The sequence below is a fragment of the Microcebus murinus genome, chromosome 2, assembly GCF_040939455.1.
Source record: "Microcebus murinus isolate Inina chromosome 2, M.murinus_Inina_mat1.0, whole genome shotgun sequence".
Classification (NCBI taxonomy): Eukaryota; Metazoa; Chordata; class Mammalia; order Primates; family Cheirogaleidae; genus Microcebus; species Microcebus murinus.
Window position 1 is genome coordinate 113,663,098 of NC_134105.1, and position 13,512 is coordinate 113,676,609.

Consider the following 13,512-nt stretch of genomic DNA (forward strand, 5'->3'; position numbering starts at 1 on the left):
AACTGCTACTTATTCTCTGGGTCACTTTGTCTAAGTTATACCCATCCCTTCTGCGGGCTGCAGTCCGCTTTGCAACATGAGGGGTTTAGATTTGCTCAGTGTTTTCCAAACCAAACCTGGTCGGACATTAGAACAACCCAAGGAGCATGTTAAAAATCCAGGTTCCAGAGACCCATCCAGTCCTACTGATTCAGAATCTTCTGAGGGAGGAGCCCAGGAAATGGTCTTTTTCACGTGCACCCTGGTGGTTTCAGTGTGGCCGGCCTCTCCCTAGCACCGTGAACTACTGGTCCGGGTGCTCCAAAAAGCCTTTCTAGCTTTGCATTCTGTGGATTCATGATCCACGGACCAGGCTGCACCCCTCCCTGCAAACACGAAGAACCTGTCACTTCTTTTCTTTGGTGACATCTTTGGGCACTGGGAGGCTAAGAGTTTTCTCAACATTCAGCGAATGAGTTCTTTGCTTAGCAAATAAATGCAGGTCGCTCCTTAGTGCCACTTCCAGGTTGCTGGGTAATGGTGACTCTTTCCAGAACAGTACGCTGCCTTTGTGTAGAACGTAGAGCTTCTTTTCAGGCATTTGCACACACCCTCATACAGGGCTGGAATCGTGAGCTATTTCTGTCTATCTAGCCGTATGGGTTGAAATCTGCAGAGGAGAACAAAGACCAGGATGATGTAGACCTGAGGATTGTGCGGTGAAAAAAATCAGATAAGGGCTTGGAAGCATCTTTCTGTCTATAAATGCCCAGCCCAGTGCTCCAGGTGGTGACAGCACTGCCCCAGCCACCCGAGAGAGTCAGATTCATGCAGGGAAGAAAGAGCAGCCAGCTGATTTCCTGTCGGTGGCTTCCTTGAAAAGTGGAAGGAATAAAAACAAACAAACAGAAGACAACCTTCGAATTGGTAAATTTTGGATCTCTGTTCCAGTCCATCTGTTCTGTCCCCCAGGCTAGCAATGGTAGCAGAGGCCACACTCGGAAAGTGAACCCAGCTAAAATCAATGGAAAGAAAGCCTGCTCTGGCAGAAAGGAGCCCTCAGTTGACCGTTTGTGGAGGTGTTGCTGATGGGGACCTGGCGAATACCTAAATCCAGTCAAGGTGACCGAGCTTTATTCAGGAGAGGGGCAGGTTTCCATGGAAAGCTAGAACCAGGTCAATAATGAGTGGAAGGTGTGGTCTGTAGCACGGATCACAAAGAGCGCTGGGCAGAAAGAAGGGTTCATCCCGTTCTTCCATGAGAGAGGTGAAGGGCCTGTAACTGAAAGACACGGTGACGTGGTGACTCAAAGGAGCACTGTAGAGGGAGCAGCAGCAGATGGTAAAACTATATTATGTCATACATTATATCACATCATTGCATTTGCTGAACACTCACTGTATGTCAGGCCCTATAGATACTAACGTGCTTTAGCAGATTTTTAAATTTAATCTCTAAAATAATCCTATGACATAGGACTGGTATCACCCACATCTTATTGATGGGAAAAGCAGTTGCCAGGGAGTTTTCTAAGCCAGTCCTCTAGCCGCTCTTGGGGATGCAGGATTTGAAGGCAGGCCTGTCTGCCCGTGCCCAGGTCTTGGCCACTCTGCTCTCCTGCCTCCTGCTCCTTCTCGCCGTGTTTTTCCTTAGCTGGGGTGAAATATGTCCCAAACTATCCAACCCTTAGTCACTGAGTCTGTGTATCAGCTTCCCCAGAAACTTACTATAGGGAAGGGAGGTGTTCGGCGTGGTGGGCGTGACTATTGTTAAGTGTTACAGTGGCACTGGCATTTGGTTTATATATTTATCCCTTACCATGGAGGTATAAAACTCATGTGTCTGACCAATGCTAGGTGAACTGAAAGAAGAAATTATGAATATGTTACAGCTCTTAAGAGTTTGGGCTCAAAATTTAGAATGATCTGGGTTTTATTCTTGGTTCCATCACTTATTAGCCATAACCAAGCCTCAATGGCCTCATCGATAAAATGGAGATAACCATAGCCCACACTCTATAAGGGTTGCCATGGCGATTAAATGAAGTGATGCTCAAACATACTTAGCACAGTTCCCAGCTTGTTCCCAAAGTTCCCGTCACTGGTTCATCATTGGACCTAGGAAGCCAAGGTCAGGCCTTGGCCTGTGGCTCCTCTCTAAGGGGCTGCCATTTGTTGGGGACCCGTCTCCACTACGAGCCGTTCTCTTTGTTGGAAGCTTTTTGGCTCTCACAGGTGGCAATAGTGCTTTATCTTCTTTGAGCTTGCCTACTTGCAAAATCTTTTGGCTTTCACTTGTCTATCTTCTTTGAGCTTGCCTACTTGCAAAATATTTTGGCTTTCACTTGTCCATCTACCCCTTTTCAAAATCTTTATTTTTTCATTTTTAATTACATATTTCAGAATATTAAAATTATCCATACATTTTGTACAATTAAAAGAATAAAAACATATATAAGGCTAAAAATTACTGACATTCTGCAGTTTAGTATGTGACTGCCCTAACTTTTCCCTATGATATATTTACATGATATATAGGGTTCTCTGATTTATTTTTTTTCTTTTTAAAGATGAATTTACACTGTACATAGTATCCCACAATTTGTTTTTTATTTGTTTATTTGTGTTTTTTTATCACTCAACAAATATTATGAATATTCTTCCATGTTGTGGAATACTTATTTTTAGACATAGATGCATGGAATTTTAGAGTATTGTCTCCCAATTTTTCTATTGCACCTAATCTTGCAATAGATGTTCTTATGTACATATCCGTGGCCATTTTTTGTGAGAATATTTTTGTAGACTATTCCTAGAAGTAGAACTCCTGGATAGAAGGAGCCAGTATTATAATTAAACATTCTTTTATTTTTTTGGACAGTTAAGTTTAAATTTTTTTTACTCTTTTACTGAAAATGCTATAATAACCTTTAGATTTAGCTTTCTTTTGAATTATTTTCTTAGAACTGATGTATTAATTAATAACAATAATAATATATATTAATACTATAGTCCGGGAACCCATTACCTGCAGCTTCTCTCTCATAGCCTCCTTCTGGGCACGTAGTAGCCCATTTTACAGATGAGAAAACTGAATTCAAAGGACTGACTCAGAGTCATAGCATCCAAGTGGCAGGTCTAGGATTTGAGCTCAGGTCACTTTGATTTTCAAAACTGATACTTTCTGATGCTTTTGACCATAGCACACTGCCTATAAATATTAAAGATGAGCTTATTCTGAGGTTCTAGAGCTATGGAGGTCTCACTGCCAAGGGTGGGAGAAACCATCATTAAGGCAAGGAAGACATCATAGTGGGGTAAGTACTGTGATGGGGAAATCACAGGGTTTGTGTGGCCATCAGACCTAGCTCAGAGTGGGGCAACCCTTTTTAAAATTATTAAATTGCATTCATCATCTCACTGCATTGACTGGGGGTGATAATAGCCCATTTCGTAGATGGGAAAGATGAGGCAGGGGATAGTCTGTAATCACCTTACCTTGGTACAGGTCTGAATAAGACCAGAAAATCTGCTGTACTGTTTTTCCATTGAGAAACATTGTTCGTTCTCCTGTAGAATGATAATCTCAGGAAATATTATGCTAAGAACAGGGGCAGCCAGTCAGCATCAAGTTGAACTAGGAAAACTTCCAGGAGGCAAAGCCTTCCTGGCAAAAAGGCCATTTCATAAGTGAGATTTCATCTGGGAAAAGGAGGATAAAGTTACTTCATGGGTCACTGGGTCAGTTCTCTGGGATGGGTGGCTGACTCTGAGCAGGGACATACTCACAGGGAGGGGGAGACACAGGTGGACAAGTTCGTGGGTCCTTAGAAACCCCACCCACACCCACACACATTTGTCGTGTTCATGTCAACACCTGCTGTGTGTCAGGTGATGGGCCCATGCTGGGGATAGTCCTGATAAAGGTAGACACAGCCACAGCCCTAAGGACCTCATGGTTCACTGGGGCAGAGGCCTGGAGGCCTTGGTTTACAAGGCAGACAGCTATGATGGGTGACAGGGTTTGTCTAAAGAAGTTGCCTTTGAAGAATTAGTCTGAAGCCAGGCCCCTGAGCAAGCTGACTTCTGTTTAGGGAGTACGTGCTATTCTGCCTGGGCAGTGGGGAGACGGGGCAAAAGTGCCTGGCCAGCATCGTGCAATCTGCAGTGGGACAAATCTGGGTCATGTAGGGCAGTCTCGTGGTGACAAAGTCAATGCCCAGCAGACATGGTCACAGAGGGAGGGACTTTGCATCTGTGGTCTGCAGGCATCTCTGCTCAGCATAAAAGGGGGCTTCAGGGCATGGCCCAGGTCCTCGAGGAGGAGCTCACAGTCTCCGTGCTCTCAAAGACATCCTGGCAGTGTGGGCACCATTTTGCAAACCACAATGAAGAGGCTCACAATCAAGGCAGAGATGCTTCTGGAGGGGTGCATGGAATTGCCTTTGTTCTACTCCCATGGCAGAGTTGTCATTGGGATATTAGAGGGGCAAATAGTTGGGGCTCTAAGGTGGGAATAGGTAAAGCCCCAGCACGCCACTGACACCTTTCCAGCCCTGTGCAGGATGAACTTGAATAAGGCTTGACCCTGGGGTTGGAGCAGCCCTTGGCTTGGGCAAAAGGCTCACCCCCAACTCCTGGTGTGTGCCTGGTCTTGATCCCAGGGAGGCTGAGTGCTGGGCAATTGTCCCTAGAAGCAGCATTTTTAGGACCCACCTAGGGTAGTTTTCAGCCAGAAAAGGGTCCCCAGCACTGCCTGTGCCTCTTCTTCCCCCGATCTGTAGGTGTGAAGTGTGAGGAAGCTCCCAGTAAGGGACCAGCTGTCTGCAAGGCAGTTACAGGAGAGTGTAAGGTCACCCAGACATTCCAGACCTGGGAAGGGCACCCCAGGAATCAGATCGAGGTTTCCCCTCACTTGGGGTGGAAGGCAGGTGTGCATCTCGCTGTGTGAGCACAGGGACTTGGTGGCCATCAGGGGTACCTGCGAGGAGTCTGCATTCTTCCCTCCATGAGCCCACTACAGACTGTGTTGAGACAAGCTTCCCTCAGAGGGGACACGCTGAAGGATGTGCACAAGTCATCTAGTCAACCACACTGAGAAGTTCCGCCAGGGAGTAGAGCCACTGTAGTTATTAGGGAATAAAGAATTAACTAGAGGAATTGGTCCTTGCACAAAAATGGAAAAGCCTGTGTAAGTAACATTCTGAAAAGGAGATCTGGGAGTTCAGAGAACCATCTCTGAGTGTTGGTGTGGATGGACAAGTCAGAGCCTGCAGGGAAATCTGGATGCTGGCGTCCAGCTAATGCAATGGGACCGTGAAAGGTGGCCGGTGTCTTCTGGAGGCTGGCTCCTCATAGCTACTGTCTCTGTGAGTTCACAGTCTTGTAGGCCTGGGCTGCTGGAGGTCAGCAGGAATAGAGGTTGGGAAGAAGATTTGGAGCAGGTGCATGGAGAAGAACAGGGACAGACTAGGATCCATCAATACCTCTGCACCCGTCTCTTGTCACCTCCATCCGCAGTAACCTTGGAAGCACAATGGCTGCCACATTACTTCTCCTGTCCAAATCTTGTGTAAGTTTTCTTTTGGCCCCCTCTAACCTGGAACCACACAGAGATGGGGTTCTAGGAAAAATAACTCCAGCGTCGCCAGGTTGACAAAGTATGAAACCAGCATAGCCTCACAGTGATCTCGGCAGTGTGCTGTCCACTGGGTATGAACGTGGGGATCCGGGGGGGTCTGGAGCAATAAAATGTGCCATGTTGCAAAATCTCATAACATGTTGGTACCTTTTAGCAATTGGTGAAAAGTTCAGTGTGATTGCATGCAAAAATGAGAGAGCAAAATGGTAGGTTGATGCGGGGCTGAAAGTACAGTAGACAGAGTGTGGGTCAGAGCCAGGTTATTTTGTGCCTTATATATATCATCCTCAAAAGTTTAGGCTTTGTCCTATGAGAAAGGTACCACTATTGAAGAGTTTTAAGCAAGAGGAATAAAATGAGCACACTCACTGTTCGGGAAGATCGCTCTAGTTGCAGTGTGAGGATGGTTTAGAGGGGAGCAGACCCCGTGGCAGGGAAGACAGGAGGCTGCTACAGGGGCTCAGAGTTGAGAGGTACATGAAGTTACGTCCAAGAGATTGAGAGCAGCAGACCAGTGGAAGATATAGGAAAGATGGAGAAATGTTGGGCTCTGGAGATTGATTGGGTGTGGGGGAGTGGGGGGTTCAAAGTGACTCCAAGAGGTCTTGCTGGTATACCCAAATTGATGGTTGTGCTGTTCACTGAGACAGGGAGGCTGGGAGAGGTTTGGGGAAGAAGAGGATGATTTTCACTGGGGCATGTTGCTTTGGAGAGGTCTGTAGGGCAGTGTTGGATGTATGAATCTGGAGTTGAGGGAGAAATATAACTTGAATATATGGATTTTAGAGCACCATCATATGCCAGAGTTCCTAACTTCGTGTTTTTGTGGATCCTTTAGAGGATATGAGGAAAGCTATCTTCATCAGGAAAAAAAATGTATGTGTGTGTGTGTGTGTACACCTTTTTTTTCAGATGATACACAGATGACTTGAGTCCATCTGTAGATACTTTAGGGATCAAAGAGTATGCCTAGAGTCTGGATGGAGTGAGAAAAGGAGGTGAGAATAAAACCTTTGGAAGAGCAACACTTAATGGATGGATGGGGAAAAAAACCTGCAAAAGATTCTGAGAAGGGCTGGTATGAGGACCAGATAAACCAATCCAGTAGAATGTAGACAAATAAAAGTCACGATGAAAACTTGGTGGAGAACGTGATGATATCTTAAAAACTGTAGAAAAGGCAGGTAAAGGAAAGATGAGAAAAAAACCCACTCAGTTTAGCAAAGAGCGAGAAATTTAAATGCAGAAGAATCGGGGCTACTTTATACCAAATATAAAGATAGAGGAAATGAAGCGGACAGGTAAGTGGATGTGACAATGTGACAGAAAAGAAGGAAGGGATATGCAGAACTCTAATGGGCAAGGACAGAAGAGCAGGAATTTGGGGGAACTCCAGGATGCTGTCTTTTGGACCTTCTCTGCCTCCATAAAGAAGAGGATGAGGTCAGTTACTTGGAAGCTTGCTGGCCATAATTTTGACTTCAAGCTTCCTGGAAGACAGGGCCAAATTGGACTAGGGAAAATTATGTGGTTCCTTCTGGCCAAAAGTAAGAGATGTTTTGAACTCAGGAGGTACGTCAGCCCCATCTGTCTCCTTTCAGCAGCTCAGCCCAGTCTGCATCTCATGCTAGAGCCTACACAAAAGGGGCAGCCAGTGAAACCTCTTTAGTAGGAGGGCTGAGCCCTGAACTGGTCTCTTGACCCTTGTATCACGTTGTCACGCTGCTCTTGCAAATCTCCAGGGTGCCAGCCTTGCCCTTCACCAGTCTTTGCCTCCCATTTCAGATTTGATCCCCAACTCCCTTGTCTTCTCAGGAATGACGTTGGCTTTCTCAAGTCAGCAGTCACCTATTGATAATCACAGAGAACGCCCCTAAAGGCTCAGCCCAGCTCCTAGACCTTCCCCCATGGGTCCTTGCATAGGCAGCGTCCTGTGGAACAAAATTATTAGCCTCGAGAAATGTGACTCAGCCTTGGATCAAATGAAAAAGAAACCACCAGTCCACATTTTAGTGAGAAGACTTGAGAAAAAAATAATCTTGTTGACGTAAGTACTTAAGAACTTAAAGTGCTGTGTTTGTTAATATCTTTCTTGGCAATACGGAGAGGGGCAGGCTGGAGAATATTTGCACACCAGTGAGTGTGGGAGCACAGTGAGCAGAAAGCACCGGGTGCTCTTGCAAGAAGCCAGTGGGGCAGAGGTCTTATTTAACCTTAATCCTGTTATCATGATTACAACTCCTCTCTTCACTTTTGCTGATATGGAATAGGAGATTCTCCATGATACTTAATTATAAAGTTCTGTTTTTATGTTTCTTACTTTGAAACAATTACAAATTATAGCAAGAATACAGAACATTTCCAACCTGAACCGTCTGAAAAGAAATTGATAATATGATGTCCATCAGCTCTAAATACACTAGTATTTCCTACAAATGAGTGTTCTCCTGAAAACACCATAATGCAATCATCAAAATAAGGAAACTAACATTGATAATTTCCATCTAACCCTCAGCTCTTCATTACTCAACAATGTCATGTAAAGAAGACCCCAAAGGCAATCACAGCATCAACAAAAATAAATAAATGGGACCTGATCAGATTAAAAAGCTTCCAAAGAAACTATCACGAGAGCAAACAGACCACCCCCTTTTCATAAGGATGTTCTCTTCACCCTACTTGGGTTCTGAAACTCTGTGTACAGACTAGCCCCTATCTGGAATTCTCCTTGCTGTTAGAGGCAAGGACCCTCAAAGACCCTCAACTCCCCTATGACTTGTCCTACGCATGAACTTCGCCCTGGAAAATTCCAGCTATAGCTCCGAGAAGAATGCAGTCCATGACGTGCTGACCACGGAATGCTCCAGGATGTGTTGACTGCAAATGTTCCGGTTGGAGATGAGTAATCAGTCAAAAACAAGATACTGATAAGACACTGATTAGGGCTAATCAACCCAGACCCAAGCCTCATCATCACTACTCTATTTTTTGTTTTGACTTCCTTGTTTTTGTATGCCTATAAAACCTACTAAAAATCTAAGTAAAGCAGACCTTGACAACCATTTGCTTGGTCTCGTTTCTCTCTCTCGCTCATCTCTTTCAGGCACGGTCCCCCTCGCCCCCGCGAGTAACAGAAGGTCCCGCGGGCCGGGACAAGTGGCGCCCAACGTGGGGCCCGAGGTACGGACCTTTGTCGGGTGACGCCACGGAGTGCTCTTCGGCCGAAGGAAACCCTACAGAGACCCTCGTTCTGCCGCTCACAGAGTCGACGGTCTGGTGAGTAAAATTTTACATTGTCACCCCATCGAGATGGGCCATTCATTGTCTAAGGAGGCCGTTTTTATTAAGGATCTCAAGGCCTCACTCAGAGAGAGAGGAATTAGAGTTAAGAAAAAGGATTTAGTAAAGTTTTTTGTGTTCATTGATCGTGCTTGTCCTTGGTTTATTATTGGTGGACCTGAGATTCACCCACACAAATGGCAAAAAGTAGGTAGAGATTTAAACGATTTACTTCTAAGTCAGGGCCCAGATGCCGTCCCTGGATCTGTTTTTTCGTACTGGGGACTAATCAGAGATATTGTTGAAGGGGCAGATTCAGACCCCAATAAAAAGCAGCTGCTCTCAGTAGCAGAATTCTGCCTCCGACCCGTGTCTCGGTCCGCTTCAAAAACGTCTTTAGAAGCGGCCGAAGGGTCGGCCCCCCCTGATAATCCTAAAAGATCAACATGCCCTTCCCCTTGCCCCTCAGTTTGTATTAATATGCCCCCTCCAGACCCATCGGTTGAGCTCCAGACATCTAAAGACGAGCCCTCGGTTAGTAGGCCAGACACCAAGGCCCTCTACCCTCCCTTACCTGAGGTTATGGCTCCTCATGCATTTAATTACCCGGTGTTCAAAAAACAATCTCCCGGAGAGTCCCTCGACCCCGCCGAAAAGGCTACCCTCGGAGAGGAAGCGGTCCAATATTACGATCCCAAATGGCCACCTCCTTACATACCCCAGATTTACGCACCTTCGTTAATACCCCCCCTTACAATGCCCTTACTTTTGCGTACCAAAGAAGACTTAAGTCAAAGGGTTACGCAATTAAAGGATGTTTTACAACTTCAAAAAGAGTTTGCCCAGCTTTCCAAAGACTTGTCCTCCCTCCAAGATACGCTTAAAGATTCAGTTTTCATTAGCCACCCACGTCATGAGACCGCCCAGTCTCACGTCACCTTACATAAAAAATCCTTAAAATCCTCCCATAAAGCCCTAGCATTCCCGGTAGTTACCAGGTCTAATAGGCAAGGAGACCGTGCCGCCCCTTCTTCGAGCCAGTCCCCGCCCCAAGATTCAGATAATGAGGATACGGAAGGGAGAGAAAGGGAAAGTGATAGTGATGACCCCCCAGAAGAGGCAGTCCCGGGGCCCACTGCAGAGCCTACTGAGTTCCGCAGACTAAAACTTAAGACTTTAAAAGAATTAAATTCTGCTGTTGGACGTATGGGCCCAATGCACCCTTTACCTACTCCCTCCTAGAGGCAGCCTCGGGAGGCGGCTACTTGCTCCCCGGAGAATGGACCAGGCTGGTTCAGGCAGTCCTTTCTCGCGGACAGTTCCTCTCGTGGAAAGCCGATTTTCTCGACCGCTGTCAAACTACGGCTACTAATAATTTAAAAAACCCCAATTCTGCCTCTTGGACCCTTGAAAAACTTAGCGGACAAGGGAAGTTTGCCACTGAACAGCGCCAAAGGGGACTCCCAATCGGGCTTTTGTCTCAGACCGCCGCAGCCGCTTTCGGCGCCTGGCGAGCACTTCCCTCTACGGGATCTGTTCTCACTCCCCTGACAAAAATTACCCAGGGAGCTCAGGAGGGCTTTAGTGAATTTGTGGGCAGGCTTTTAGAGTCTGCTGAACGAACCCTCGGGCACGAGGATGAGAATAATAGGCTTATTAAACAATTGGCCTATGAAAATGCTAACAGTGCTTGCAGGGCCATCCTCAGGGGCAAACTCAAAAATAAAGACCTTAATGACATGATTAGAATGTGTAATGATGCTGACCCCTTCGCCCATAAGGTGTCGCAGGCTGTGCAGCTTGCGGTCGGGGCTGCCATTCAAGGCACTGCGGCACAGAAAGGCTGTTTTAAGTGTGGTCAGCCAGGACACTTTGCGAAGCAATGCCCCTTAGCCACCTCCTCTGCTGCCCCTAACCTCAATAGACCACCAGGCAGGCCAACCTGGCCCCCCTCCCTCTGTCCTCGCTGCAAGAGGGGATACCATTGGGCTAGTGAGTGCCGTTCTAAGACCGATGCCCTTGGAAATCCCTTGCCACCCCTTTCGGGAAACGGCCTGAGGGGCCAGCCCCGGGCCCCTTGCCCTATTCAATTTCAGTCGGCCTCGGGGAACAGCCGACAAGAGAATCCCCAGCCCCTAGACTCCTCCGAGCGACCACAGGGAGTGCAGGAGTGGACTTGTGTGCCTCCTCCGACACAATATTAAAACCTGAAGATGGTGTTCAAATTTTGCCTACTGGCTCATTTGGACCCCCACCGGCTAACATGTTCTTTTTTATTCTGGGCCGAGCCTCCTCCACCCTTGCAGGGCTCATAGTCCACCCCTCCATAGTAGATAGTGACTTTACCGGGGAGATCAACATCTTAGCCAGTGCGCTCACCGGCCCTGTGTGTGTCTCTAAGGGACAGCGCTTAGCTCAGGCATTGCCCTTGCCCCTTAATACATCCTTCCCAGCCATCGCCTCTAACCGAGGTGCTTCCTGCCCTGGCTCTTCTGATCTTTATTGGGTCCAAGCTATCACCAAAAAACGACCCACCCTGCGGTTAAAGTTAGATGGTAAACTTTTTGAAGGCCTTCTTGATTCTGGCGCCGATTCCACAGTTATTGCCCAGGACGCCTGGCCCCAATCATGGCCATTGCAGCCTTCACTTACACACTTACAAGGTATAGGACAGTCTAATAATACTCTCCAGAGCTCAAAAATTTTAACATGGGAAGACCCTGAGGGAAACAAAGGCACCACCCAACCCTTTGTAGTCCCAAACCTGCCTGTTAACTTATGGGGGCGTGATATTCTTGCACAAATGAATGTCATTATGTGCAGCCCCAATGAAGTTGTAGCCAGCCAAATGCTTACACAGGGATTCCTCCCAGGACAGGGTTTAGGTAAAGAGGGTCAGGGACTAAGAGCAACCTTAACCACCCTGCCTAAGTCAGACAGATCAGGACTAGGGTTCAAAGAACATTTTTTGTAAGGGCCATTGATCCCCCTGCACTTCAGGCAGATAAAATCACTTGGAAAAGTGACTCACCTGTCTGGATCGATCAGTGGACCCTCCCATCTAACAAGCTAGCTGCAGCTACAGCGTTGGTGCAGGAACAATTAGCTGCCGGACACATAGAGCCCTCTACTTCACCATGGAACACCCCCATTTTTGTCATTAAAAAAAGGACTGGCAAGTGGCGGCTACTACAAGACTTGCGGGCTGTTAATCAAACAATGGTTCCCATGGGGGCACTCCAGCCTGGTTTGCCTTCGCCCGTAGCTATCCCCAGAGGCTACTATAAGATAGTCATTGACCTGAAAGACTGCTTTTTCTCCATACCATTGCACCCAGATGACTGTAAGCGCTTCACCTTCAGTCTTCCGGTAGTAAATTGTATAGGACCCTCCCCGCGTTTCCAGTGGAGAGTATTGCCTCAAGGCATGGCCAACAGCCCTACCCTTTGCCAAAAATATGTAGCTCAGACAATTGATTCTTTTAGAATTCAACATCCTCAACTATATATAATTCATTATATGGATGACATTCTTTTAGCTGGAACCGATGAGGCAACCTTACATCAAGTTACTATGCAGGTTGTCTCGGCCTTACAAGCTCGAGGCCTCCGCCTGTCCCCCGAAAAGATTCAGGTCTGTCCCCCTCACCTGTTCCTAGGTTTTGAATTATTCCCCAACAAGGTCCTCTCCCAAAAAGTACAGATCAGAAAAGATTCTCTTCAATGCCTTAATGATTTTCAGCGTCTTCTAGGCGACATTAATTGGCTTCGCCCATATTTAAAACTCACCACAGGACAGTTAAAACCCCTATTTGACATCCTGCAGGGAGATACTGACCCAACCTCTCCCCGCTCCCTAACTAAAGAAGGGCAGCAAGCACTCAATTTAGTCGAGCAGGCCATAAATGCCCAGGCCATTGGCTACTTCTCCCCAGATTCCCACCTGTACTTCATTGTCCTTCCCACCCCCTTTTCGCCCACGGGACTCTTTTGGCAGGGCAAGCCTCTTTTTTGGGTTCACCTATCGGCTTCCTCCCCTAAAGTCCTTCCCACCTACCCTTACTTAGTAGCTAAGATTATTCAATTGGGGCGAGAAAACTCCCTTAAACTCTTTGGAAAAGATCCAGATATCATAATACTCCCTTACAACGCTTCCCAAATTCGGTGGCTAATACAGAATGATGATGACTGGGCAGTTAACTGTATGTCTTTCCAGGGCAAACTAGATAATCATTACCCCCCTGATAAACTAATTCAGTTCCTCTATCGGACACCTGTAATATTTCCCAAAAAAACAAGAGTCTCCCCCATTCCAGGAGCCGTCTTAGTCTTTACCGACGGCTCCTCCTCAGGCACCGCGGCCTATAGCATTAATGGCCAGGTCCGCAGTTTTCCCACCAGATTCTCCTCTGCTCAACTGGTTGAGTTAGCAGCCTTAGTCGCAGTCTTCAAATACGTAGATCAGTCACCATTTAACTTGTATACTGATAGTTCTTATGTTGCTCATGCTGTCGCCACTTTAGAAACTGTGCCTCATATTCGGCCCTTCAACAATACTACTCAAATGTTCCAGCAACTACAAGGACTCATTCACTCCCGTTCTGCGCCCTTTTT